At 37.5% G+C, this 25,130-nt stretch overlaps 1 protein-coding gene across 1 annotated transcript in view; it reads right to left on the bottom strand.

The window, feature by feature from the left end:
* Positions 1-25,130, bottom strand: part of Antxr2 (ANTXR cell adhesion molecule 2) — a 133,063-nt gene that overhangs the window by 2,132 nt on the left and 105,801 nt on the right. The gene's annotated exons all lie outside the window — the stretch shown is intronic.

Below are 25,130 nucleotides of genomic sequence, written 5' to 3'. Positions count from 1 at the left end.
TAGGAAAAAATCAACACGGGATTAAAACATTTTAAGTGGAGAGTGTGGCACCACTGTCATAGGAATCAAACTATCAATACCATCACCTTATGTATTTCTATGATGAAGTAAAATGTATGTATTTTCTTAGGCAATCCGGTGATTCTAAAATGTATGTATGAGGAACATATTAAAGAGGTCATTTCAACAAAGGACAAGGAAACCTGAGACTGGGTAGAGACTCTTTCTTTGTGCTGTACCTAAGACTCTAGATCACATCCTAGGTTGCTGACCTACTTCTCACGCCACTATAGATACTGTTTTCCGAAATTAAGACTATTTACTTGAGTTACATATTTTTAAAGAGTACCTGCCAGTCCAGCTTCCAAAAAATTTAGTGAAGGTTGTATAGATATATTGTTTCATAGAATAATCACTCACCCAATAGTTATTTGAAAACAAAATTTCCAATTGTTGATAAAGACTCTTCCCTTCCCCCTTTCCTAGAATACTGTTGACTTGTGACACGTGACATGTGTCCAGAGTCCTCCACTGGCCAAATCTAGCCCACTCTCTCCTCGTTTAGGCCAGAATCATCATGCAATTAAGACTTCCATTTGCTATTACATCTGTTCTCAAAAGCTCCTCATGTTAGAGTTTCCTGTAATGTGAGTGCTTATTTGGAACACGTCAAACAGGGAGAAATTAAAAAAACTTAAAAAATATTATGGAAGAAGAGAAGTTAGAACATAAAAGGTTGATTTTTGTCCATTTTGTTTTGGAACACAACTGCTCAACAAATTTAGGAATTCCAGACATTTTTGAAAACAGAAAACCATAAAGACCGAAAAAAAAAAATAGAGTTTTTTTTTTTTTAACAACTTCTGCTAAAAGGCAATTGTCCATACAATTTTTGTGTTCTACATAATTTTGGAGGCAACAATATTTCTAAAAATACTATTAGTTTGTGCCTAGTATCTCTGAATCAAGTGGCCTAAGTTTTAGATAATAATACATAATTTATCATAAATCATTATTGTTACTATGAGCAGATAATTTAATTTTCTTGGTTTTTGAATTTGTGAGTCAATAGTATTCTAATTTTCTGGATTCAGGTTCATCCTCTAGCTATGCATGAAATCCATATATACTGTTCTGAGTCCTTGGACAATGCCCATATTGCATATTTATGCATTAACACAACTAACTTGAATTGATGATATACAAATGATTGAGTCATGTTTGAGTGATAACAACACTTGTCAATAAACATTGAGTTACATTAATGTCATAACACTTTATTACTTTCAACATGAATTATATTTCTTCCTTTTGCTTTGGGGATGTACAACTCCTTGAATGCAAGGGAAGTATCATTTAATTTTAAATTTCCCATTTTGAATGGGAAAGTATTAGAGGCAGAATTTTCTAAATATTTAAAGAAACTAAATCTAGAGAGAACAATCACAAATATACTAGTGACTTTAGGCCTATATGCAAGTATTTTACAGTATGTTTCATTATAAATTCATTGTGATAATTCAAATGTTGCATTATAAATTCTTTGTGATAATTCAGATATTAAGCTGTTGATCTTTCTCAATAAACTAAAATCAATTAGAAAAATTAACTCCAAGCCAGACCATTCCCAAACAACCTAAAATAAATGTTTCCTAGCATGTAAGAAAGGTGTTTCTATGTTGATAACTGACATCATATTATACACTCTTCATTGTCAGTATTACTCGACTAATAAAAGGTTTAATTTTAAAGAAATAAAACTGTCATTCCTTTAAAGCATACTGTTTTATGCTACTTTATATTGAACATATTATCTAATTACTGAGTGTCTATTGCAAGGAAACAACTCACATGCCATTTAAGTGAAAGTATAAATTGGCAAAATCTATATGGCAAGCGACTGTGTAAAAATGGTCTGAAAACACTACTTTCTTATCTTGGGATGACTACCACCACTACTCTAGTCTTATGTTGAGACTCCAAACCAATAAAATGGCTAGGAAGATGCTAAACTATCCACCATAGGATTTTTGTAATAGGAAAACTATAAAATCAATTTATACTTCTCCTCAATAATTCAGAAAACAAGTTATGATTTACCTAACCCAATACCATGTGGCCAATAAATAAAAATCTTTAAAAGATGAAGAAAAATGGTAGTGAAAACAGGATGCCAATTTTTTATATATACATGATCATAACTGTGCAAATATGTGTCTGGAAAGTAAAAGACTAGCAGATTACCAGCTATCTGGGAGGAGTGGGGCTGTACACGACATCTTACTTTTCATTATTACATTTTCTGTACACTTATATATTTAACTACTTTAAAAGAAATATTAATTTTTCAAAGAATTAATTCTGCACCCCCAAATAAGTTCCCTTATAATTAAAATTCTTTACAATACTATTTGTTTACAGGTTAATAAAAATCACCCTAGATGTCTATTCATGTTTTCTTTTGGGAACCACCATTAACTGTTCTGTCAGAGATTGCCAGCATTTGGTGAATTCTTTTTCTTGTCTGAGTTGCATCTGAGAGTAACATCCAGGTGAACCAGTCAGAATTGCAGGTCAGGTCAAGGGTGCAAGTGTATGGAATCAGCTGATTGACTGGTATATCTTGAAATTTACACTCAACAATTTCTGTAAATGTATGATCTATAGTTAGCACTGTAATTCCTACAATTTAGAGTCTTCTTTTCTGCGTGTTTAAGGTACTAAATATCATGAGTTTTGATTAAAAAAAAGGCTGTTCCGGCATCTAGCAAGATCATGGTTGGCTCAACTTTTAAATGTGCTTGTTCATGTGTATGTAAATACATGGTAATCCTAATTATACCTTACTGCTCGCATATCCAGTGCTTCATTGTGTTTAACTGGAAGAGGAAGACTGTAATTATTTTTAAAATTATTATTGGTTATCTTATCTATTTACATTTCAAATGTTATCCTCCTTCCCTGTTTCTACTCCACATGCCCCCTTATGCCCTCCCCCCATCCCCTGCCTCTATAAAGGTGCTCCCCCACCCACCCACCCACTCCAGCCTCAGTGGCCTAGCATTCCCCTACACTGTGTCATCAAGCCTCCACAGGACCAAGGGGCTCCCCTCCCATTGATGCCAGATAATGCCATCCTCTGCTACATATCCACTGGGAGCCATGGGTCTCTCCATGTGTACTCTTTGGTTGGTGCTTTAGTCCCTGGGAGCTCTGAATGGTCTGGTTGGTTGATATTGTTGTTCTTCCTATGTGGTTGCAAATCCCTTTAGCTCCTTTGAGACTGCAATTCTTATGCATCGAACTTTCTAGCCACATTGCTAATTAAGGCATGTGTTTCTCTATTCAATTAATAATATAAAATATCCAAAGGTACATAGTAAAATAGCTTAAGAATCATTTCTTCATATACAAATGACAAAACTCTCTTTGAGGAGGAGGCACTAAAAGAAACTATTTCTCTCCATCAGTGGTGTTTTCATTCTGTAGTTCATGTGGAGTCTACATGTACCCAGAAGCCATTAGGGTCTGGGTGGTACATGTAAAGGTTTCAAACACAATTCCACCCAAGGTTTGAAAATTATAAGTCAATACTGTAAGATTTTTTTCCTGTACTAAAACTTTACTTTGATGACCAATAATATAGAAATTTAACTAGACCTTATGTTATTTTATATAGATCTTATAAATGTCTTCAAAGATCTCCAATATTACAATATTATCTCTATAATTTTTAATAACATAATGAGTCTGTGTGACCATTGGGCATATAAGAAGACTAGGTTTTGGGGACTTACTATTTATAATGATGATATTAAAGAATCAGTTCACTTGGAGCTGGGATGAAGGTTAGGCTAAGCTTACATGTTTCCCTTTTGTTACACAAAGACAATAATATAATTTAGTCGTTTTCTCTTTCTGCCTGGGTTGTAGGGAGCTCTTCCTGGGTAGGGTCATTTAAAATAACAAGTTGTCATTACAGTGCATCTTCTGATATAATTGAACTTGAGTTTGTCTCATAATTGTTTTATTTTTATTCTGCTGAAGCCTTAGTGTGTTTTCTCTCAATACTTCTTTAGAAATAGTGTAGGGTTAGGCAAATGTAAATTAATGCACACTTATTTATTCTTACACTTCTCAATCACAAAAAAGTATTCGAATGCACCTTAACCTCCATAACCCTCCAACAACAGATCTCTTTAATCTCTGACTTGTACAAGAGGCTCTGTCACATCCACTTTTCTTCGTCCATTCTGAAGGCCTTTAATGAAGTACCAAACAGATAGTACTATATAGATGCCAAATGATGACTTACATGAACTGAACCTGAATTACAAAGAGACAGGTAATGTGAACTTGACATTTAGACACAGGAAATGCTAAAGCCATGCTATTCTTCTAGGAAAATAAATCTGCTGATTCTGAAGACTGAACATGGACTCATTTTACTGAACTCTAGTAAACACTGTACCCCATACGAATCATCACAAAGTAAAAATATAGCTAAGCTGGTGATGCACATTTGAAATCCAGAATTTGGAGGTAGAGCAGAAAAATCAATAGTTCAAGGTCAACATTGAACAACCAGTTCTACAGATGTCTAGGGTATATGACACTCTGCCTCAAAAGCTAATCTGGAAATGTATTAACATTCTCAACTTGCCCTTTAAAGCAGAGTCCATATGAAGTTATATTCTATTACAAATTTTTACCATAAGAAGGAACAGAATATACCAAGCAAGAATGTACCATGAATAAAATACCAATGGTAACAAGGCTGAACTCACTGTACTCAAATGGCAATTCAGACAATAACTAGAAATCTCCTGAGTGGGGATCTATCTTATTGTCACTTTCCCAGAAATCATTATTAGCAATGCCCCTTCTCTTGGGCTTCACAATAAATAAGAAATCTAAAAAAAAAAAAAAAAAAAAAAAAAAAAATCAGAAGCATTACTGTTCTACAGTGAAGCGGAAAAGAGGAGAGCAGCAGGAGCCAGCATGTTTGCTGTGGGAGATACAGTTCTTTCCAAGTGTTTAAAACCTGATTCCACCTCTATTTTTACTGTGGTCAGTAACAGCAGCATTAACCAGAGCAGACATCATGGTTTCTATCTCTGAAGCATTAAGATTCCACTAGCATCAGTGCACACATGGATCCTTTACTAGCTATCTGCACAGAGTGTATTTCACTGCTGTAACCATAACAGGATTATGCTTGCCTCATAAACATCCATTGACAAGCCAACGCAAACGACTGCACTTTAGCTGAGACTTTTCAAACACGGGGAGCTGATTTATTTTTATCTCCATTTGAAAAAAGGCCTCCCTAGATCTCCATGCACAGGGCAAGAGTAAACACCATCTCAAATTATAAATGTTTTAAAAGAATCAAACAAACAAGCAAAAACACAAATACACAGCCACATGGACATAGAGATCATAGCCAGAAAGTTCAGGAAGACACTATTGTTAGGAGGCCAGAGAACACAAGAGGCCTTTTGAATGTCAATTACCTATAATAACTGGTGATACAACATTGAAGAAAGGTCCATACTCCTTCCTCATTTATAGAGACTCTGAACTAGAGACAAGTGCCTAAAACTGAAAGATTTTGAGCTGAAATACAATTCTACAGTTTTCTAACTGAAGTTCAACCTATAGATATCCATCTAATGTAGACCATAATTATATGTTTCTAAAGGAATTGCTGAGTTTGCCTATAATTTACCTTCAGAACTGTCTCTTCATTCTGTCATGGTACCTGCAAAATTTTTGTGATTCTATAAATATAAGTAATACTTTGCAAATATTTCATTTATTGACAGTTTTAAAATTTAAGCATATAATTGGCAGTGAGTGAAACATCTAAACCATTTGTCATAATAAGAGATGAGATGATACTTCTAAGATAGTAATTGCAACACAAGATGTGTGTGTGTGTGTGTGTGTGTGAGAGAGAGAGAGAGAGAGAGAGAAAGAGAGAGAGAGAGAGAGAGAGAGAGAGAGAGAGAGAGAATCTGTGTATGAGTGAGTGTGCGTGTGCGTTTATGTGTAGATATAGATATGATTTTGACAGTTGTCTGGCAATCATGATTGGCAAGCCCCCTGCTATGCTTCATAATAAATTATGAAGGGAAGTAGATATCCAAAAGACACACTACATACGTACACAGTCAAAACAGATTTCTATGTATTTTACTTTTTGCTTAATATTTACTTTATTAGTTATATCATACATAGTACAGCAATAATTTTCCTTTCCCTAATTTTAGTTAGATTATAAATTATATCTTAAGTAATATTAAAAAATGAAGATATCTTTAAAACAATAGAATACATATATGTGTAATAAATAGAATACGTGTGTATGTGTGTGTGTGTGTAAAGATAGCTAAGTTAATAAAGGGCTTGTGACACAAGTGTAAGGCCCTGAGATAGGCTCCCCAGGATTCATTTATAAAATGTTGGTATGGTAGTGCATTTCACCACCCTAGAGCTGGAGGTTGGGGGTAGGTGTCAGGAAACACAAACAAGTGGACCTCTGGAGCTCACTAGGAAGTTAGTCTAGTCAAATGATGAGCTACAGTTTCAGTAAGAGACTGACTCTAAAACTAAGGTGGGCAGTAATTGAGAAAGAGAACCTGAGGTCACCCTCAATGTAATAACTTCACTATGGAGTCTACATCCATAGTCCACTGAAACCAGGAACACTGGGAAAAAAAAGCATCTCACTGAGAGTTTGAGTTTGGAAAAAGGCAGGAGAATAAGAGCCTCTGGTACCCAGATACCTCCCCAGCCACCAGGATGTAACTGTGCAAACTATGAGCTAAAGGACTGAAAGAATCCTTCCTAAGCTCACATGAACCCTAATGAAATGCAAGGCTGAAATTGTGGGTCCATATACCTTATAGAGACAAACCTTTTAAAAGGTCACCATGAAGCATGAGAGAATCGTAGTTGTTATTTAGAGACAACTCCTGCAACCCAAAAAGGTTTCAGACAGTCTCAGAGAGAGAGAGAGAGAGAGAGAGAGAGAGAGAGAGAGAGAGAGAGAGAGAGGAAGAAAATTAACCATACTGTGTAGTTCACTGTTGAAACCAGCAGTAAAGTCTGAGACAAATGCAGCCTAGAGAAGATACCTATCAATAATCTGACAGAGAAAGTGGTACATGTTAGTCCAGGGATAAAGAATATGTTAGTGTCATCTGCCTGCCTCTTTTTCTTCTCTCTGTATGTGCAAGTCCATATGTCTACCTCAAATTAAGATGGTTAACAGCCATACAGCGGATGGAGACGGGGGACTCTTATGGAAGAATATGAGGAAGGATGGTGGGCCCTAAAGAGGATAGGAACTCTACAGGAAGACCAACAGAGACAACTCACCTGGACTCTTGGGGTTCTCAGAGTCTGAATCAACAACCAGAGAACAGACACGGGCTGGACCTAGGCCTCCCTGCTCATATGTAGCAGATGTGCAGCTTGACCTTCATATGGGTCCTGAACAACTGAGTGAAGGGCTATCCCAAAAGCTGTTGCCTGTATATAGTATATGTTCTACTAGCTGAGCTGCCTGGTCTTGCCTCAGTAGGAGAGGAAGCACATAGCCTCATAGAGACTTGAAATTCCAGAGTTGAGACATACCCGGGGGGTGGGGGTGGGGGGCGGTTCCCACTCGCTCAGAAGAGAAGGGGAGGGTGAAGTATTGTAGGAGGGGGTGACTGGGAGTGAGCATATATGTTGTATGCCCAGTATAAAATGATAAATAATGATAGTTATAAAAATAGGAAAATATGTTCCTTAGTCAACAGAAAACATAGCCAATACAGGTGGCTTAAAATAGAGCCTAACAATCAAGGGTAAACAAAAGCTATAGTAAAGATATTTAAAATCAACTAATAAAAATTGATAGGATGTATATTGAGTATTTCGAATGAAATGTAAGTTTCAATTAATAAACCATATGAAAATTGGTATATTTGACTGATGTTCATGTAAACTGGACACAGTGAAAGGCTTACTGATTTTGAAATTTCAACTTTTCAGATTGAAAAACAAAGTAAAATAAGAACTGATGTAAGCTTTCCAAGACATGTGACTGTTGTCCTCTGAGAAATCCCTGCTCCATGAGGAATGAATGTAAAACAAATGGGAAATAATTGCTTAGGTCCAGTAGAATCAGTGAATTATCTGAGATTAAATGTCAAAGAAGCTCATTGTGTCCCAACAGAAAAAGTGCGCAGAAATGCAGGAAATGTACAGCAAAATTTCAGAACACATTAGTAAATCATAAAAGCACCTCTGCTTGTTTTCCTTTCTTCTCATTTTCTGAAATACAAGAAAGGTCATAATGATAACAGTTCACAGCTGACTTTTCCTTAGAACAATGGAGGGCACCTGACAGTGGAACATTCTATTAACTTTTAAAAGTCAACTATAATTTACATATTTATAAAAAAGTAAATGAAATAAATATATCTGATAAGGTGAGTGGAAACTGACTTTAACAGACTATAACTGGAGTTTGGGTGTTTTTGTCTGTTAAGGTCTATAAACATTCTTCATTGTTTATTGTTATTGTTTTTTAAATGTAAGTTGCCAACCTCCTACTTCAATTTGAAGGGAGGCTGACATTGTTAACTCTGTGTGAAGCAACTTTGCTTTTAACACGGACATAGTGGTCGGTGCTGTAAGATTTCCCATGACTAAGAGCCTCTACCACCCTGAAGGCCAGTGTATCCTCTCTGGCCTCAAACCCTGCTTTCTTCAGCACTCTCTGCTCACTGTCTCCACAGGACTAGTAGGGAAATTTCATCCTAGGGTCTCTATGACTGTTGGCTTTTCTACAAGAATAATTTTGCAAGAATAATCAGCTCTTTTTGGCTATTTATCACACAACCAAATCTCCACCCAACTTCGGAATGGTACCAGTTATTTAACAGGATCTTCAGCAGAAAAACAAATACTGAAATTTTACACAGTTTTGAAAACATGCTTCGTGAATACTAATCACTAAAGATTGCTATAGAAGTATATAGAACCTTACAGCTTCAATCGGAAAAACAGGTGATTACTTTGTGAAGGATTAACAACATTTTTTAAGTATGTGTATATGCCTATTTGTGAGTGTATGTATATAGCTGTAGATATCTCCAGAGACTAGAAAAACATCAGATCTCCTAGAGCTGAAAGGCAAGCTGTGAGCCATCCAAAATAGGAGCACAGAACAGAACTCATGTCATCAGGGAGGTGGTGAGCACTCTAGGCTGCTGAAACATCTCGTTAGTCATGATTTTGCAAAAGATCTTCCTAAAGCTTTAACTGGAAAATTAGCTGCTGTGATTCTGTTTGCTTTTAGTCTAGAAAGGTCTCAATAAATACCTTCAAGATATGTAGTCTAGTAGTATATGTAAAGGCAATTCAACTATGAGACCAAAAATGTATGCTTTTAATATTTTCAGCACACTTGAGAAACAAAAGTTTTAATAACTGCTGTTTAGTTTTTAATGTTTAATAATTAAACATCCACATTCCCAAACTCAGGGTTTAGTTTTGAATATGTGCATATTAATGGTCTAAATTCAGAGAGCAACACAAATAACTTTTGTGTTTGTTGCTGAGATCATGGAGAAGAAAACTCCAAACAGCACATTAAATGCTTCATGTACACCAACTTAAAGCTAATAACACATGAAGACTATGATGGTTCTATATGCAGAACAGTTTATAGGTTCCAAATAAGCTTTGAAGATAAGCCATGTAGGTTTCCTTGCAAGGGAGATGGCAGACACTGTGGCACACATGTGATCTCACTGAGCAGTGACTACACAATGGCATTCAAAGAGAATTTCATGTTACAGTTTGGAAAGAAACAACATATGCATCAATATTACCCTTTAATTGATATGGTTATTACTAATCTATGTAATTTCTATTAATTATAAAAAGTAAATTTTAAAGTGATTATGAAAATAGTAAACATTTCAGGAGATACAATTAGTCTCAGCAAAATGAAAAGTATAAATATTCAACCTTTAAAGAGTTTATATACTGCCCTTCCGCCCCTTGCCTGGGCCCACTGCCTTGAGCAGACACCTGCCTGGTCTGCTCCTGTGTGGACACCAGATCCGGAGACATCCTAGGGGTACCACTGAACCCAGAGTGGCAGGTAAGAACACTCACACACTGCCCTACGCCTGCCCCAGGCCCATAACTGGGTGCAGGAAGCAGTCAGGTTCCAACAGACACCCAAACCCCACCTCTGCAGAATACAACTCCTCATCAACCCCTTGCCTGGGCCTGCTGCCTTCAGCAGACACCCGCCTGGTTTGCTCCTGTGTGGACACCAGCTCCTGAGACATCCTAGAGAGACCACTGAGCCCACAGTGGCAGACACCCGCCTGGTCTGCTCCTATGTGGACACCAGATCCTGAGACATCCTAGAGGGACCACTGAACCTAGAGCCACAGACACCAGATCCCGAGACATCCTAGAAGACAAACTGCACTCAGAGAAGCAGACATCTAGCTAGTCTGCTACCATGGAGACACCATATCCTGAGACATCCTAGAGGAGCCACTGTACTCAGAGCAACTGGAGCTCAGGTTTAAAAAATCACAGAGATATCTGGACCTGAGGAGTTCAGACACAAGCAAGATAACTGGAAAGGCAGGCTCTGGTGAGAGACAGTGAGTGTAGGCAGCACTAGACAGTGAGTGTAGGCAGCACTAGAGTTAACCAGATGGCGAAAGGCAAGCACAAGAACATAAGCAAAAGAATCCAAAGTTATATGGCATCATCAGAACCTAGTTCTCCCATCATAGCAAGCCCTGAACACCCAATCACACCAGAAAGGCAAGATTCAGAATTAAAATCACTTCTCATGACAATGATAGAGGACTTTAAGAAGGACATAAATAACACTCTCAAATAATTTAAGGAGAACACAGGTAGACAGGTGGAAGCCCTTAAAGAGGAAACACAAAAATCCCTTAAATAATGGCAAGAAAACACAACCAAACAGGTGAAGGAATTAAACAAAGCCATCCTGGATCTAAAAATGGAAGTAGAAACAATAAAGAAATCACAAAGAAAGACTACCCTGGAGATAGAGAACCTAGGAAAAATATCAGGAGTCATAGACACAAGTATCACAAACAGAATACAAAAGATAGAAGAGAGAATCTCATGTGCAGAAGATACCATGGAAAACATTGACACAACTGTCAAAGAAAATGCAAAATACAAAAAGCTAGTAACCCAAAACATCCAGGAAATCCAGGACACAATGAGAAGGCCAAACCTCAGGATAATAGGTATAGATGAGGGTGAAGACTCCCAACTTAAAGGACCAGTAAATATCTTCAACAAAATTATAGAGGAAAGCTTTCCTAACCTACAGAAAGAGATGACCATAAACATACAAGAAGCCTACATAACTCCAAATAGCCTAGACCAGAAAAGAAATACCTTGTGCCACATAATAATCAAAACATCAAATGCACAAAACAAAGAAAAAATGCTAAAAGCAGTAAGCAGAAAAGGCACAGTAACCTATAAGCCAGATCTATAAGAATTACACCAGACTTCTCACCAGAGACTCTAAAAGCCAGAAGATCCTGGACTGATATCATACAGACCCTAAGAGAACATAAATGTCAGCCCAGACTACTATACCCAGCAAAACTCTCAATCAATATTGATGGAGAAACCAAGATATTCCATGACAAAACCAAATTTACACAATATTTTACCACAAATCCAGCACTTCAAAGGATAATTGGTGGGAAAATTCCAACACAAGGAGGGAAACTACAACCTAGAAAAAGCAAGAAAGTAATCTTCCAACAACCCCAAAAGAAGATAACTACACAAACATAGTTCCACCTCCAATAACAAAAATAACAGAAAGAAACATTCATTTTTCCTTAATATCTCTTAATATCAATGAACTCAACATTCTCCAATAAAAAGACATAGACTATCAGACTGGATACATAAACAGGACCCAGCATTTTGCTGCATACAGGAAATGCACCTCAGTGAAAAAGACAGACACTACCTCAAAGTAAAACGGTGGAAAACAATCTTCCAAGAAAATGGTCCCAAAAAACAACCTGGAGTAGTGATTCTAATATCAAATAAAATCAATTTTATCAAAAAGATAAGAAAGGAGACTTCATATTCATCAAAGGAAAAATGTACCAAGATAAACTCTCAATTCTGAACATCTATGCCCCAAATGCAAGAGCACCCACATACATAGAAGAAACTTTACTAAAGCTGAAAGCATACACTGCACCTCACACAATAATAGTGGGGGATTTCAACACCCCACTCTCAGCAATGGACAGATCATGGAAACAAAAACTAAACCAAGACACAATGAAACTAACAAAAGTTATGAACAAATTGGACTTAACTGATATCTATAGAACATTTCAAACTAAAACAAAAGAACATACCGTCTTCTCAGCACCTCATGGTACCTTCTCCAAAATAGACCATATAATTGGTCACAAAACAGGCCTCAACAGATACAAAATGATTGAAATAATTCCTTGTGCCCTATCAGACCACCAGGGACTAAGATTCGTCTTTGACATGGACAAAAACAACGGAAAGCCCACATACACGTGGAAACTGAACAATGCTCTACTCAATGATAACTTGGTCAAGGAAGAAATAAATAAAGAAATTAAAGACATTTTAGAATTCAATGAAAATGGGGACACATCATACCAAAACTTGTGGAACTACATGAAAGCAGTACTAAGAGGAAAAATCATAGCTCTAAGTGCCTACAAAAAGAAAATGGAAAGAGCACACACTAACAACTTGACAGCACACCTGAAAGCCTGGAAAGCATTAGAACAAAAAAGAAACTAAATACCCAAGAGGAGTAGAGGCAGGAAATAATCAAACTCAGGGCTGAAACCAACCAAGTAGAAACAAAAAGAACTATACAAAGTATCAACAAAACCAGGAGCTGGTTCTTTGAGAAAATCAACAAGATAGACAAACCCTTAGCCAGACTAACCAAAGGGCTAAGAGACAGTATTCAAATTAATAAAATCAGAACTGAAAAGGGAGACATAACAACAGAAACTGAGACAATTAAAAAAATCGCCAGTTCCTACTACAAAGGCCTATACTCAACAAAATTGGAAAATCTGGATGAAATGGACAATTTCCCAAGTATCAAAATTAAATCAGGAGCAGATAAACCATCTAAACAGTCTCATAACCCCTAAAGAAATAGCAGCAGTCATTAAAAGTCTCCCCACCAAAAAAAGTCCAGGACCAGATGGTTTTAGTGCAGAATTCTATCAGACCTTCCAGGAAGACCTAATACCAATTCTCTTCAAACTATTCCACAGAATAGAAACAGAAGGAACACTACCCAATTTGTTCTATGAAGCTACAATTACACTCATACCTAAACCTCACAAAGACCCAACAAAGAAAGAGAACTACAGGCCAATCTCTCTTATGAATATTGATGCAAAAATACTCAATAAAATTGTCACAAACTGAATCCAAGAACATATCAATACAATCATCCTTCATGATTTAGTAGGCTTTATCCCAGGAATGCAGGGAAGACTGAAGGAGCTGAAAGGGTTTGTGGCCCCATGAGGAGAGCAACAATACCATCCAACCAGAGCTCCCCAGGGTCTAAACCACCAGCTCACTAACTGCCTTGTAATTAATCAGCAGCTACCACCACCCTTGGGCAGGAGTCTTCCTGCTTTCCTTTCTTATATGGATTTTTCAAATGCAGCCCAGTGACTGACACAGCAGAGAAGTGGTTGGATCACAGGCTGAAAATATTCTAATATGGGCAACAGCAGGAATCCTAGAAAAGCTGACCTTGATGTCAGTCCTGACCACACAGCAGATGGCAGGAGGTTGGGCCTGTTTTGTAGTAGAAGCCACCAACAGACAGAGACAATGTAGGGAAGTAGATATTCCAGCTCCATAGCAATTCTTAAACCCACATCCATCCCACCTGTGCAAGTGAGGAACAGCCCCACTACTGTTCACAGCAGGACACAGAAGAGGCTTAACTGGGTGCAGTTAACATGAGCATTCATTGCCCTCTATGTCCATGATATTTAATCAGTATTTGAAAGACACTCCTTCACACAAGCAGCATAGCCCTGCTGCGTATGTTGTGAAAATTCCAGGGAGACCACCTGGGAATACCGGGTGCTGTAGGCTTTTGCGCATGCCTTTAATCCCAGCACTTGGGAGGCAGAGGCAGGCGGATTTCTGAGTTCGAGGCCAGCCTGGTCTACAGAGTGAGTTCCAGGACAGCCAGGGCTACACAGAGAAACCCTGTCTCGAAAAACCACAAAAAAAAAAAAAAAAAAAAAAAAAAAAGAAAATTCCAGCAACCAACTACAAATCAGGGATTCCTCATTCATGTCATTAAATATAAAAATGAGAATATAGAGCATTTTGTACAAATTTTTCTGAAACAAGTGTTTTTAAAAAGTGTTCAAAGTTGACAGCAACTTTTAACAAATATAAACATTCGTTAATTTTTGGATTTAAAAAAATAACAAAAATATTCTTGAAATAATGAAACCCAGAGCTGGAGCGGTGGGTTAACAGGTAGAGGCTCCTACTACTCTTACACAGGACTGAGGTTTTGTTCCCAGCATCCATGTGGTAGCTTAAACCACATGTAAGTACTGTTACAGTAGATCACATGCCTCTTCTGACTGCTACAGGCTCCCACACGTATGGTGCATACAAATACACTCAGGGCAGGTGCATGTGCACACACCCCACACACAAGTAATTAATTAATTAAAATTAATAATGAAGCCTAACTCAGTAAACTAACTTCAATTACCATTCCTTATTAACAGTGAATGAGAAAAGTGGTTATCTGTATTTCATTAACGGAGCTATTCTTCCTGAGGTGAAAGACTAAAGTCTTATATATAGCAGGAACAGAACACAGGCATGCATTGGCGTTAGGAACATGAAAGACAAAAAGGTTGTAACTTCAATAAAGAATAATGATGACATAACTTCTAATGTTTGTGAAGTTCACGCTCTTTGGATTGAATTTCAAAGCCTTAACATTTGAAGAGTTTGGGAGTATGACACAGTTTGTACAGTGTTTGCACTAGGAAGAGAATCTGAATTTATATCCAAGAATCCACATAAAAACAAAAGCCTACCCTGGCGGTATGCATTTATAATAACAGCCCTGGGGAGGGAGACACACATGGGTTGCAGCCACTCACTATTCAACTATCTCAGCCTCGTTTGTGAGCCCCAAGTTAGTGAGAGACCTGGTCTCATTTTATGATTCATGGTTCTTGAGGAAAGACATTTCAAGATTTATCTATGGTCTTAACAGATATGCAAACATACACACACACACACACACACACACACACACACACACATACACATACAACTTGTCACTTAAAAATACCCCTTTGATGACTGAAAAATAAATGAGGAATTAAGTGTCATGCAGCCTTTCAATGTGACTGTAAAGATGTTGGCAAAAGGCCATACCCCACCAAAGAGCCTAGCAGGATAGACAGAAAGGGTGTGTGAAATGACGGTGTCCTTTTATTTGAATGGTGCCTATATGCAAACCCAACAGCAACAACATACATTTTAGATTGAAATGTAGAATGTATGTTTTTTTAATCACATTTTTCCACCAAAATCAACACTAATCTTTGGAACTTGAAAAGCACTCAGTGAACATTATGGTGTTGGCACGCCCCACGAATGGCCTATTATATCCGCATTTTCAAATAGTCTCTTCTGAGAACACCAGTGCACCTGGTAGAATGACAGCCAGCTGTGGATTCTATTTGGTACTGTTAAAATCTGTTTTTCAGACATAACTTAACATTCTCTTTCCCACTCCAACCGACGATGGCACCAAAGCCTCCGATAATGAAGAAAACATATTTTATGTGGGTTTTTTTTTTCAGTGCTTCTAGTTTTAAATAACATCTTAACATATGTTTAAAACAGAGCATATGGAAATAAGAAAAAGCAAATCTGAATTCCAGGCACAAATATTGGTTTAAAAGATAACACCATGCAAACCTATTGCTTTTACAGTGATCTCGAATCATGCATGTCAAGAAAACTAGACACCAATGGGAGCACAATGGTTTTCTATAATCTCACCATCCTCTAGGGATCCACACATCTACAGGTAACATCTCAGTCTTCAGGGGGATGTGAAACTCATTCCCACAGCCAAAAGGATTACATCAGAGCTTTTTGTATATGGCTAAGGTCAGTTTTCATTGATCAGCATTTAGAAATGCATCTTTACAAACCAGTTCACGAGTAATTGCTGCAGCTGGCAGACAGCATCAGGTAACAACGTTTACCTGGCTGTTGCATCAGGTAATGTCTATGAACAAGAAAGCCCCATGGAACCCAAGTCTAGCATACAATTCAGCATAATTTCCCAATTCTCCAGACAAAGAGAATTTGGAAAGGAGTTTTTTGTTTTTTGTTTTTTTTTGTTTTCTTTTATTGCTCTTCCCTTGTATGGGGAAAAAGACAATTTATGTTTAAGATCAAATGGACTTAGGTGATATTACCAATCAAAATGTCCTTAGATAAATGACTTCAACATCTTATTTTTTTTAATTTGGGGAGGTTAAAAATTATGTTTAAAACAATGGCTGTACCAACGGTCAAGATTCTGGGATCAACACTGACTAATGCACAACTATCAATGTCAAATACGTAAAGGTGAAAACGTGTACACAGCATCTTAAGCATGGACAACAAAAACAGTCTCGTGTTTCTATTATGCTTTTAAGGGTTTTAGTTAATGAGCTAACAAGAAGCTTTATTTTATCAAAATAGAACAATCCAACTACCTCAATGTATACAAAACGATTTTCTATATAGCATTTCTAAAGTGCTCAACTCAATCTCCAGAGCTCTCAGTTCTGGCCCCACCTTCTCACAACTACATGTCAGCTACACAGGCAGAAGTTCATGTGTGCTAACAAGTCAGAAAGAGAAGAAGATGCCACATTGAAGCAAAGGATAAGTTCTAACTTTGAGCTGAAAAGGGAAAGGAGGATTTATAAAACTTTGTAAAGACTTGAATGCTAAAGTATCTATTTCATTGCAAAAATACATCAATTTCATCAAATGAGACAGCTGCACATAGCCCGTCTATAGATATTTTTAAATGAACTAAGAAGTCCGATTATGTTTCTTCTATAGAAAATCTGTTGTGAAGTTACTATATCTTACCCAACATAAAGTCTTTGTATTTGTATTCCATGCCAATCCAAATGCCTGAGTGGGGAAAAACAACATTCTTGTGTGTACAGAAATACTGGCAGAAATAGTCACAGAAACCAGAGTAGAGGAGCAACCTGTGTCTACCAGTGGATTTAAAAAGAAGAAAAACGTTTTCACACAACTTATTTCTTTAAGATGAATATAATTTTAAAGGAAAACATGGCATATACAAAAGATATTATTCATCATTTAAAAAGAAAGAATATTCTATCATATACAACATAATTAAATCTTGAATCAGGATGATGTCAGGCAAAGTCACAGAAGCCAAACACAAAAAGACAAGGACAATGTGATCACACTTACCAACTAAATATTTTCTTTCCTTTTTTTTTTTTTTTTTTTTTTTTATTTAAAGCTACACCTCAATGGCTGAGCAGTTAAATGATCTACCTTAGCCTCTAAGCTAATCTGACTACCTCCCAACTATGAACCCATGATACTTGCATATTAATATTGACCTGGCTCTTTGGACTTCAGATGTTATTTCTCGTGGTGTTTTCTTGGACCTTCTCCTTGTAGCGATCTGCATCTCTGCCCCCACCCACATCCCCACCCATGCTGGTAGACATCCTGCCCTGTTCTCTCTTCTGCCCAGCCTTCGGGTGATCAGCATTTGCTGACAGGGCAGAGAATAAATGGTAAGCTTTGAGGATGGTTGTAGGCATGTTTTGTGCCTTGTGTAAAGTTTTTCCTTGTGCTGTTTAAATGCTGATTTCTCTGCCCTTAAGTCTTGTTTCAAGCTGGACACATCATTGTAATGCTTATATCACAAATCTTCTGTTGAAAGTTTGTGTAAACAAAATATTTTTCTTACAAGTCAAGCAGAGCAATGGGGTAATGGCGAGCAATGGAGCAATGGAGGCCAAGTACAGAAAGGCAGGCGGGAAATGGTAAAGTAGGCTGCAGGCTTCAAACCTGCACTTAAAAAGTTGTTTCAAGACATACAGTGTGAAGGTTGTAACTAGTAATACTGCATTGCCTGCAAGATATGAGGAGATATGAGGTAAAAGAATGTTTGGTGCTGCACCACACACACACACACACACACACACACACACACACACACACATGAAAAAATAGGAAGAACAACAACATCAACCAACTGGACCCCCTCAGACTTCCCAGGAACTAAACCACCAACCAAAGAGTACACATGGAGAGACCCATGGCTCCATCTGCATATGTAGCAGAGGATGGCTTTATCTGGCATCAATGGGAGGTGAGGCCCTTGGTTCTATGGAAGCTTGATGCCCCAGCAAAGGGGGATGCTGGGGTGATGAGGTGGGAGTGGTTGGAAGGGAGGGAGAGAGGATGGGATGGGGGGTTTGAGAAAGGGAGACTGGGAAGAGGGAAAACATTTGAAATGTAAATAAATAAACAATAAAAAAAGAAAGTTTGCTATGGAAGAGGGTAAATATGTGTTCGGTTTTAGTAGTTATTTTATTATATATAAATCATTTTATATCATATATAATATATTAAAATAAGGACTATAAATTAAAACTAGAACTATAAACTATAAATAAAAAGTAAGGAAGAAATAGAAGTTTTAAAATAAATATCATGATCCTACCAGTCATGCCTTGGGATGGCTAGCATCCTTGTTAAAAATGAAGAAATAACAGTCTGGAGTGGATGTAGAAAACTCAAATCTGTATGAATGGCTAATGGGAAATGAAATTTTATGTGGTCTTTCTGGAAGTATTCAGAAAATAAGCACAGAAATGCAGTATGCACCAGCAATGCCCTTTCTGATGTGGCTCTAAAGGACCTGGGATCAAGAACTTCTGCATCCATGGTAACATTATTCACAAGAAGCAGAAGGCAAAAGAGCAGAAGGGGAGTATCTATTCAGGAATTGATCAGTTTTAAAATTAGATCTATGAATACAGTGTGCTATTCTATTCATCCTCTAAAACATGAGTCTACTACTCCCATTTTCCCCAACCAATATTATTCCTCTGTGCATTCTATATGCTTATCTTTATATGGAGAGATAAACGTGGCTCTCACTTCTCATCAACAAAGTTTCTTTTTTCAACAGATCGGGACTATCACAGACATCCATAACTGGTCAAAATTCAAAGAATAATGGCCAGCCTCAATTTATAGACCCTTGATGCAGACAACTCTTATACCTAAGGCTCAGGTAAGTCCGTGGAAGGTGAAGGTTGGAAAGATTACACGAGTCTGAAGACCAGGATGTCTGCTGCTAGTGCCTTCTAGACATGACAGGGCTGCTGCACCCACGGGATCTCAACAATTTGGCTCCCTAAAAATGATCCACTTAAATGACAATACAGGTTGCCATGCCAGTGTGAGTAGAGGAAACCTAACAATTCCCTACCAGTAGATAAAGAGCTACAAGCAGTCAATGGCTGCTGAGAAAAAGTCCTCTCCAGAGATGAGCCTCTTGATATTTCGTCCAAACCCAAGCATTTAGTCTTGAACACTTAGACATATGTGAAACATTAAATGAGTTCACCGAGTGTGTGTGGGGGGGGAGGGAGGGGCACACCATAGCGATGGATAGGGAGAAGGAGGAAAATAAATACAGTATGTATGTATGAAATTTTAAAGATTAAAAAATTTAAATTCAAGAAAAGGAAATAAAATTCTAACATTACATGCTATAACATGGTTGCACTTAGAACAAGTTATACCACTGAAATAACCAGTCACAGAAGAGGGGGCTGCATGAGTCCATACATGGGTAAACCTAAAACTGCCACACACACAAGGAGAGATGACACAGTGGTTACTGGGGACTAGCAGAAGGTAAAGGACTGTTCTTTAGCGGGTATGAAATTTCAGTTTGGGTTAATGATAAAAATTCTAGGAACGTATGTTTAAAAGCCATGGTCGTAAAATGAATGGATGTGATGCTACTGAATGGTACATTTTAAAATGGGTGGCATAATATTTGTGTAATATACGATTTAACAAAATAAAATATTGTTATCATATATAGTCTTTAAGTAGCTGAAATGTGATTATAGAATTCAGTGATGAAGTAAATTTAAAGTATAAGGACGAAGAAGAGGTTCAATGGGAGAGAGGGGGTAAAACAGTCCAATATAAAAACTATGTTTCATATATATATGTATATGAAATATATACATATATAGAAATATATACATATATATGAAACATACTTATATACATAAACATATATATATGAAATTATTTAAGTTAGGAATATAATAAAAAATTTGAACAAAAATGAATTAATTTCCCTATAGTTACTGAGACTTTGGCTGGAAAAATAAAACTTTTTTTATTATTAAATTAACTCCCCCAATTAACTTTTTAAAGATATGATGGCCTTCCATTACAAATTATTTCTACATGATCATTTATAAATATGACCATGGTTGTTTTATTTATCATGCAGTTGATTCCCTATAATGTAACAAAACTGGTGATGCTATGTACACAGTACTGTTTAATATGCATTTTTACAAGGCAAATATTCAAGAAAATACATATCACTTCATAAGCTTACTAAGAGTAATGTGGTAGAAATATTATTGACTTGATCTAAATAGAATGCTTAATGGAGTTGGAAGACTATTCCTTCTGCATAATAGCTAGAAAATCCGTGATTGAAACTAGAGCAATTGCTCTAACAGTTGAGAGAGGAGGTTGTGGAAGGCTGGTTTCCTGCCCATCCTACGCCTGCCTTCAGTCAGTAAGTAGACACTGGTAGGGATTTTATCATTGCCAACCATCTGGCAAATGAAGACGAACACAACCAGGTTCACAGACTGGGCCATCAGGAAAAACAATCAGTGAAGAGCCCAACACTTCTGAATGAACGAGTACCACTGTGCTTAGCTGTTAATGATGTAGGTGCAACCTGTCTCTTCCCACCAACACCTAGGTGGGCCAGGATCTTTGTGCAATTCTAGGTGGCCTCTTCTCCTTAAGCTAACACAGGAACTGTACTCAAGACTTTCCAAACCAACAATGCTGAATATCCAGAGAAGAGTAAATCAGAATTACTAGTTGCAAGCATCATTCGAAAGTAAAATTTGAAGGTGGGCAGTGTGATACATTTCTGTAATTTCAGCATTGGGAGAGACAGCTACAGGGGGATTGATCCATATTTGAGTCTAGCCTTGTGTACATTTGAGTTCTCGGCTAGTCAGTGCTACAGAGTGAGACTTGGTATGGATTTATCTTTGAACCTAAAGTACAACTCAGGGTAGCATGTGGAATAGTCATGCTCGTTACACTCTAAGGTTTTATATGCTCTCCGTTTGGGGTTGAGTCTTCTCAAGAACATATTCACACTGTCATCTTCCTAGACTGAGCTGTGTGCATGGTCCTCATGCTCAAGTGGCTGTAATCACTAGAACTGATGGTTACTGTTCTCCATGGCTCAGGAGTGTCCTCGGGGAGCTCCTTCTTCTCCTGGTGAGCAGCTCTGTGCTGCAGCACTTCTCTGAGTCTTCTGTTTGTCTGCTCATTCCCTACTCTTTCTTGGGCTGTCCCATCTCTACACTGTGTTTTATCTCTCATTCAGGTCCCCCTCTGACCCTAGTTCACCACCTCTGAACTAGCCCAAGAATGGAAACCAGATGATCAAGCATCTGAAAACAGGCACAATTTAAAAATAAACAGCGTACAGGAGCTGAAACTTTTCTACATCTATTTTTACTGATGAGAGAAATGATTCATCTATTTCCACTCACAGCTTAGGGTGTGTTGGAGGTACGAGAACTGTGGCAATACCATATGGCTTAAAATAATAACGTCTTGGAAAGAGTCTATGGAATAATTCAGCAATCTGATTTATATGTCGAATATAGAGCTATCGTTTCCTAAATAAAATTGTGAAATTAAGTCTACACTTCAACACGTTGATCAAAATAGAACTCAGAGTATCTCCCATATCTGTGCAGCCACACCAAAGCCCATATTATGTATATTCACTGTCACGTGAGAAGCACCCTCGTATTCAAACTGCATATAATTTCCCTCGACTTGAAAATTTAGCAAAATGTGTGCTTTGTTGTATTCCCTTATTTAGACACTGGGTTGTAACTTCTTTTGCATTTCAGAGACTAAAAATGAATAATTATTATATTTAATTTTCCAAGAGACAATGAATCAATAGAGATGGTTTTATATGTCTTCCTTAACAAATTTCACTTTTGCTGATGGTGAGTCAGTCTCTCTCTCTCTCTCTCTCTCTCTCTCTCTCTCTCTCTCTCTCTCTCTCTCTCTCCTCTGTTTCCAGATAAATGCCAGTCATTTGGACAGGGCTAACTCACAGAAGGTGCAGCAGGCACAGATGGTACTAATGCATAAATGTAATCTAGCAAAAGAATGCCAACGCCAAGCCAGAAAAGGTTCCAAGTAACTGCAGTGCACTTACAGGAAGTCTGTGATTGGCAAGGTTAACGCCGCGACAGTGAGGGCTCACTGTTTGTTCCCAGAGCAGCACTAGAAATTCTCAAGTAAATGAGCACATCTCATGTATGTGCCACAAGTGCACTCGTTTACAGAAAGGATATATCCTTAGAAATAACAAGGTGTACACACAAAACACACAGACATGTTCCTCCTGCCTATGTTTGTATAGTAACTTGTGTCACAAGTAGGCATGTGCTAATAAAAAAAAAACATTAAATAAAGATACTGTGGTCTTTGCTATTGTCTAAACATATCCAGATATTGACTTGAATATCTGTAAAGGTTCCCTATTATTTTACTTCTGTTTTTTCTTCATAGTACTCACTAAAACTGTCATTGTTTACCTATGAACATGCCAAAGTATAACTTCCTCAGTTACCTTCAGGAATATCCACATTCATGGGACAATGTCTCATACTAATTTTGAATATTCACCTACTGTTTGCCTATGAGCCAGAGATTAAATCCATAATAAGAAAAATTTAATGTGAATCTTGTTCATTAATTCCTCCAGCGCTTTATAATAAATCATACAATGAATATATATTAAATGAAATAAAAACCATGAAGAAACTCATACTCATTTAGCAACACTTAGATAAACATTTGAGATTATTGCAAACCAAGGATAAAGATACTTTGTACACTTTCTCAACCACTCTCTCTTCCTCTCCTTGTCTCTATAGTCTTCCCTAAGCATGGCATTTCCACCAACCATCCATTGTCTAAGAAAATGCAGCTATACCTTTAAAATTTACATTTTGTTAAATGTTAAATACAAGTAAAAGATTATTAGGGCTAAATTTGTTTAAGCGTCTTGCTTTGTCCCTATTCCTGAAGACTGCTACCAAAGGAAGGGCAATAAATTCTGAAGAATGCCCAGTCTGGGAAACTAGGAAGACAGGTTACAGTGGGGCTGGGGGAGAGGCTGGAGGAGAAAGGACAGGGAGGGTAAGAACAGAGTGGCGGTGCAGGAAGGCTTTCCAGAACAATTAATTAAAATGCCCTCATTAGCGTCAACTGGATAGAAGTGATCTACTTGGCTTGAACAAAGAGAATTCTTTTTCGTCTTCTTTGTAAACACATGAATTTTATTCTCAAATCACACCCTCAAATATATAATGTTCTAAATGGCCATCAACACCTAACCATGAGTAGCACTAAACACTAAGGTGCTAACATTTTCTTGTGTGTTCGTGCACATAGGATGTGTTATCTCGTCTAAGCAGCACTGTATATTCATACAGGCGTATGATGCGCACCCTGCCTCTGCAGAAATCACACTCATTTCTTTCTATCTCAGCAGTTAGTGGGCAGAAGGATCATTTTGATGGCAGATCTTAGCATCCCAGCACACCACTGCTCTTCCTTAAGAGGAGCGCTGAACATTTGTGATTTAAGAAGAAACTTAGAGGTTCTTACTTGTGCCCCAGGGCCATGATCACATAAAATAAGGTCAACTGAGCACAAGAAAAGTGACAACCAATCTGATAGCATGCCAGGTGAGGAACAGGAAGGTTGCGTATACAGCGTGGATCCACTGCACGGATGGATGATAAATGCCTGTGATATAATCCTTCAGAAAAGTATGAAATTTAACATTTAAATGTTGCTCCTGGAGCTCTCTGTTTAGTATTTGAAGAATACAGTTGACTTCAAATAGCTGAAGTAGTGGAAAGGAAACCTTTCATAAGGAGGAACTCCTAAAATTATTGTTGCTTTACATATAAAGGTGCCATCCCTACTGTGAAAAAATATTAAATATCTAAAATACAGACAAAAGAGCAATCGCAGACCTGCATAGTAAACGCAACACGGCAGTTGTGAATGCCCTGTAAACTAACATGAAGAAAGTATAGCTTACTTTTATTCCATTTAGTTATGCATATTGTGATGGAGTTCACGGTGTGTGTGTGTGTGTGTGTGTGTGTGTGGTGTTGTAATCACATAGTTCACAAACAGGAAAGAAATTAGTATTTATGTACCATAGTCTAAATCGGATTTTTAAAATAGCCCGAGAAGGGAAAAAAATGTGATAATTCTTAAATTCTTTGTAGGTTGGTAGAGGATAATTCTTATTTTACCCCTTCTGACACTTACAAATTTTTTTTTTTAAAACACTTATTTTTCTAATAAGAAAAAGAAAAGGTATTTGCCACATACTGCATAGGGAACACACACAACACATAACCAATAGCTATGTTACTTTCCCCTCATATTCCTTTTGTGCTTGAGTAACTGTGTGGGCATTTATGTGATAGTGCATTTTGGGAGGTCAGAGGACAACTTGCAGGGGTCAGTTTTCTCCTTGTGCCATGTGGTGCCAGACCAAACACAGACCCTCAGGCTTGGCAGCCAGCACCATTACCCACCAATCCTCCTTA

Source organism: Arvicanthis niloticus, chromosome 27, assembly GCF_011762505.2.
Source record: "Arvicanthis niloticus isolate mArvNil1 chromosome 27, mArvNil1.pat.X, whole genome shotgun sequence".
NCBI lineage: Eukaryota > Metazoa > Chordata > Mammalia > Rodentia > Muridae > Arvicanthis > Arvicanthis niloticus.
Note: the sequence above shows the minus strand (reverse complement) of the source record. Positions and strands in the feature narration are given on the sequence as shown.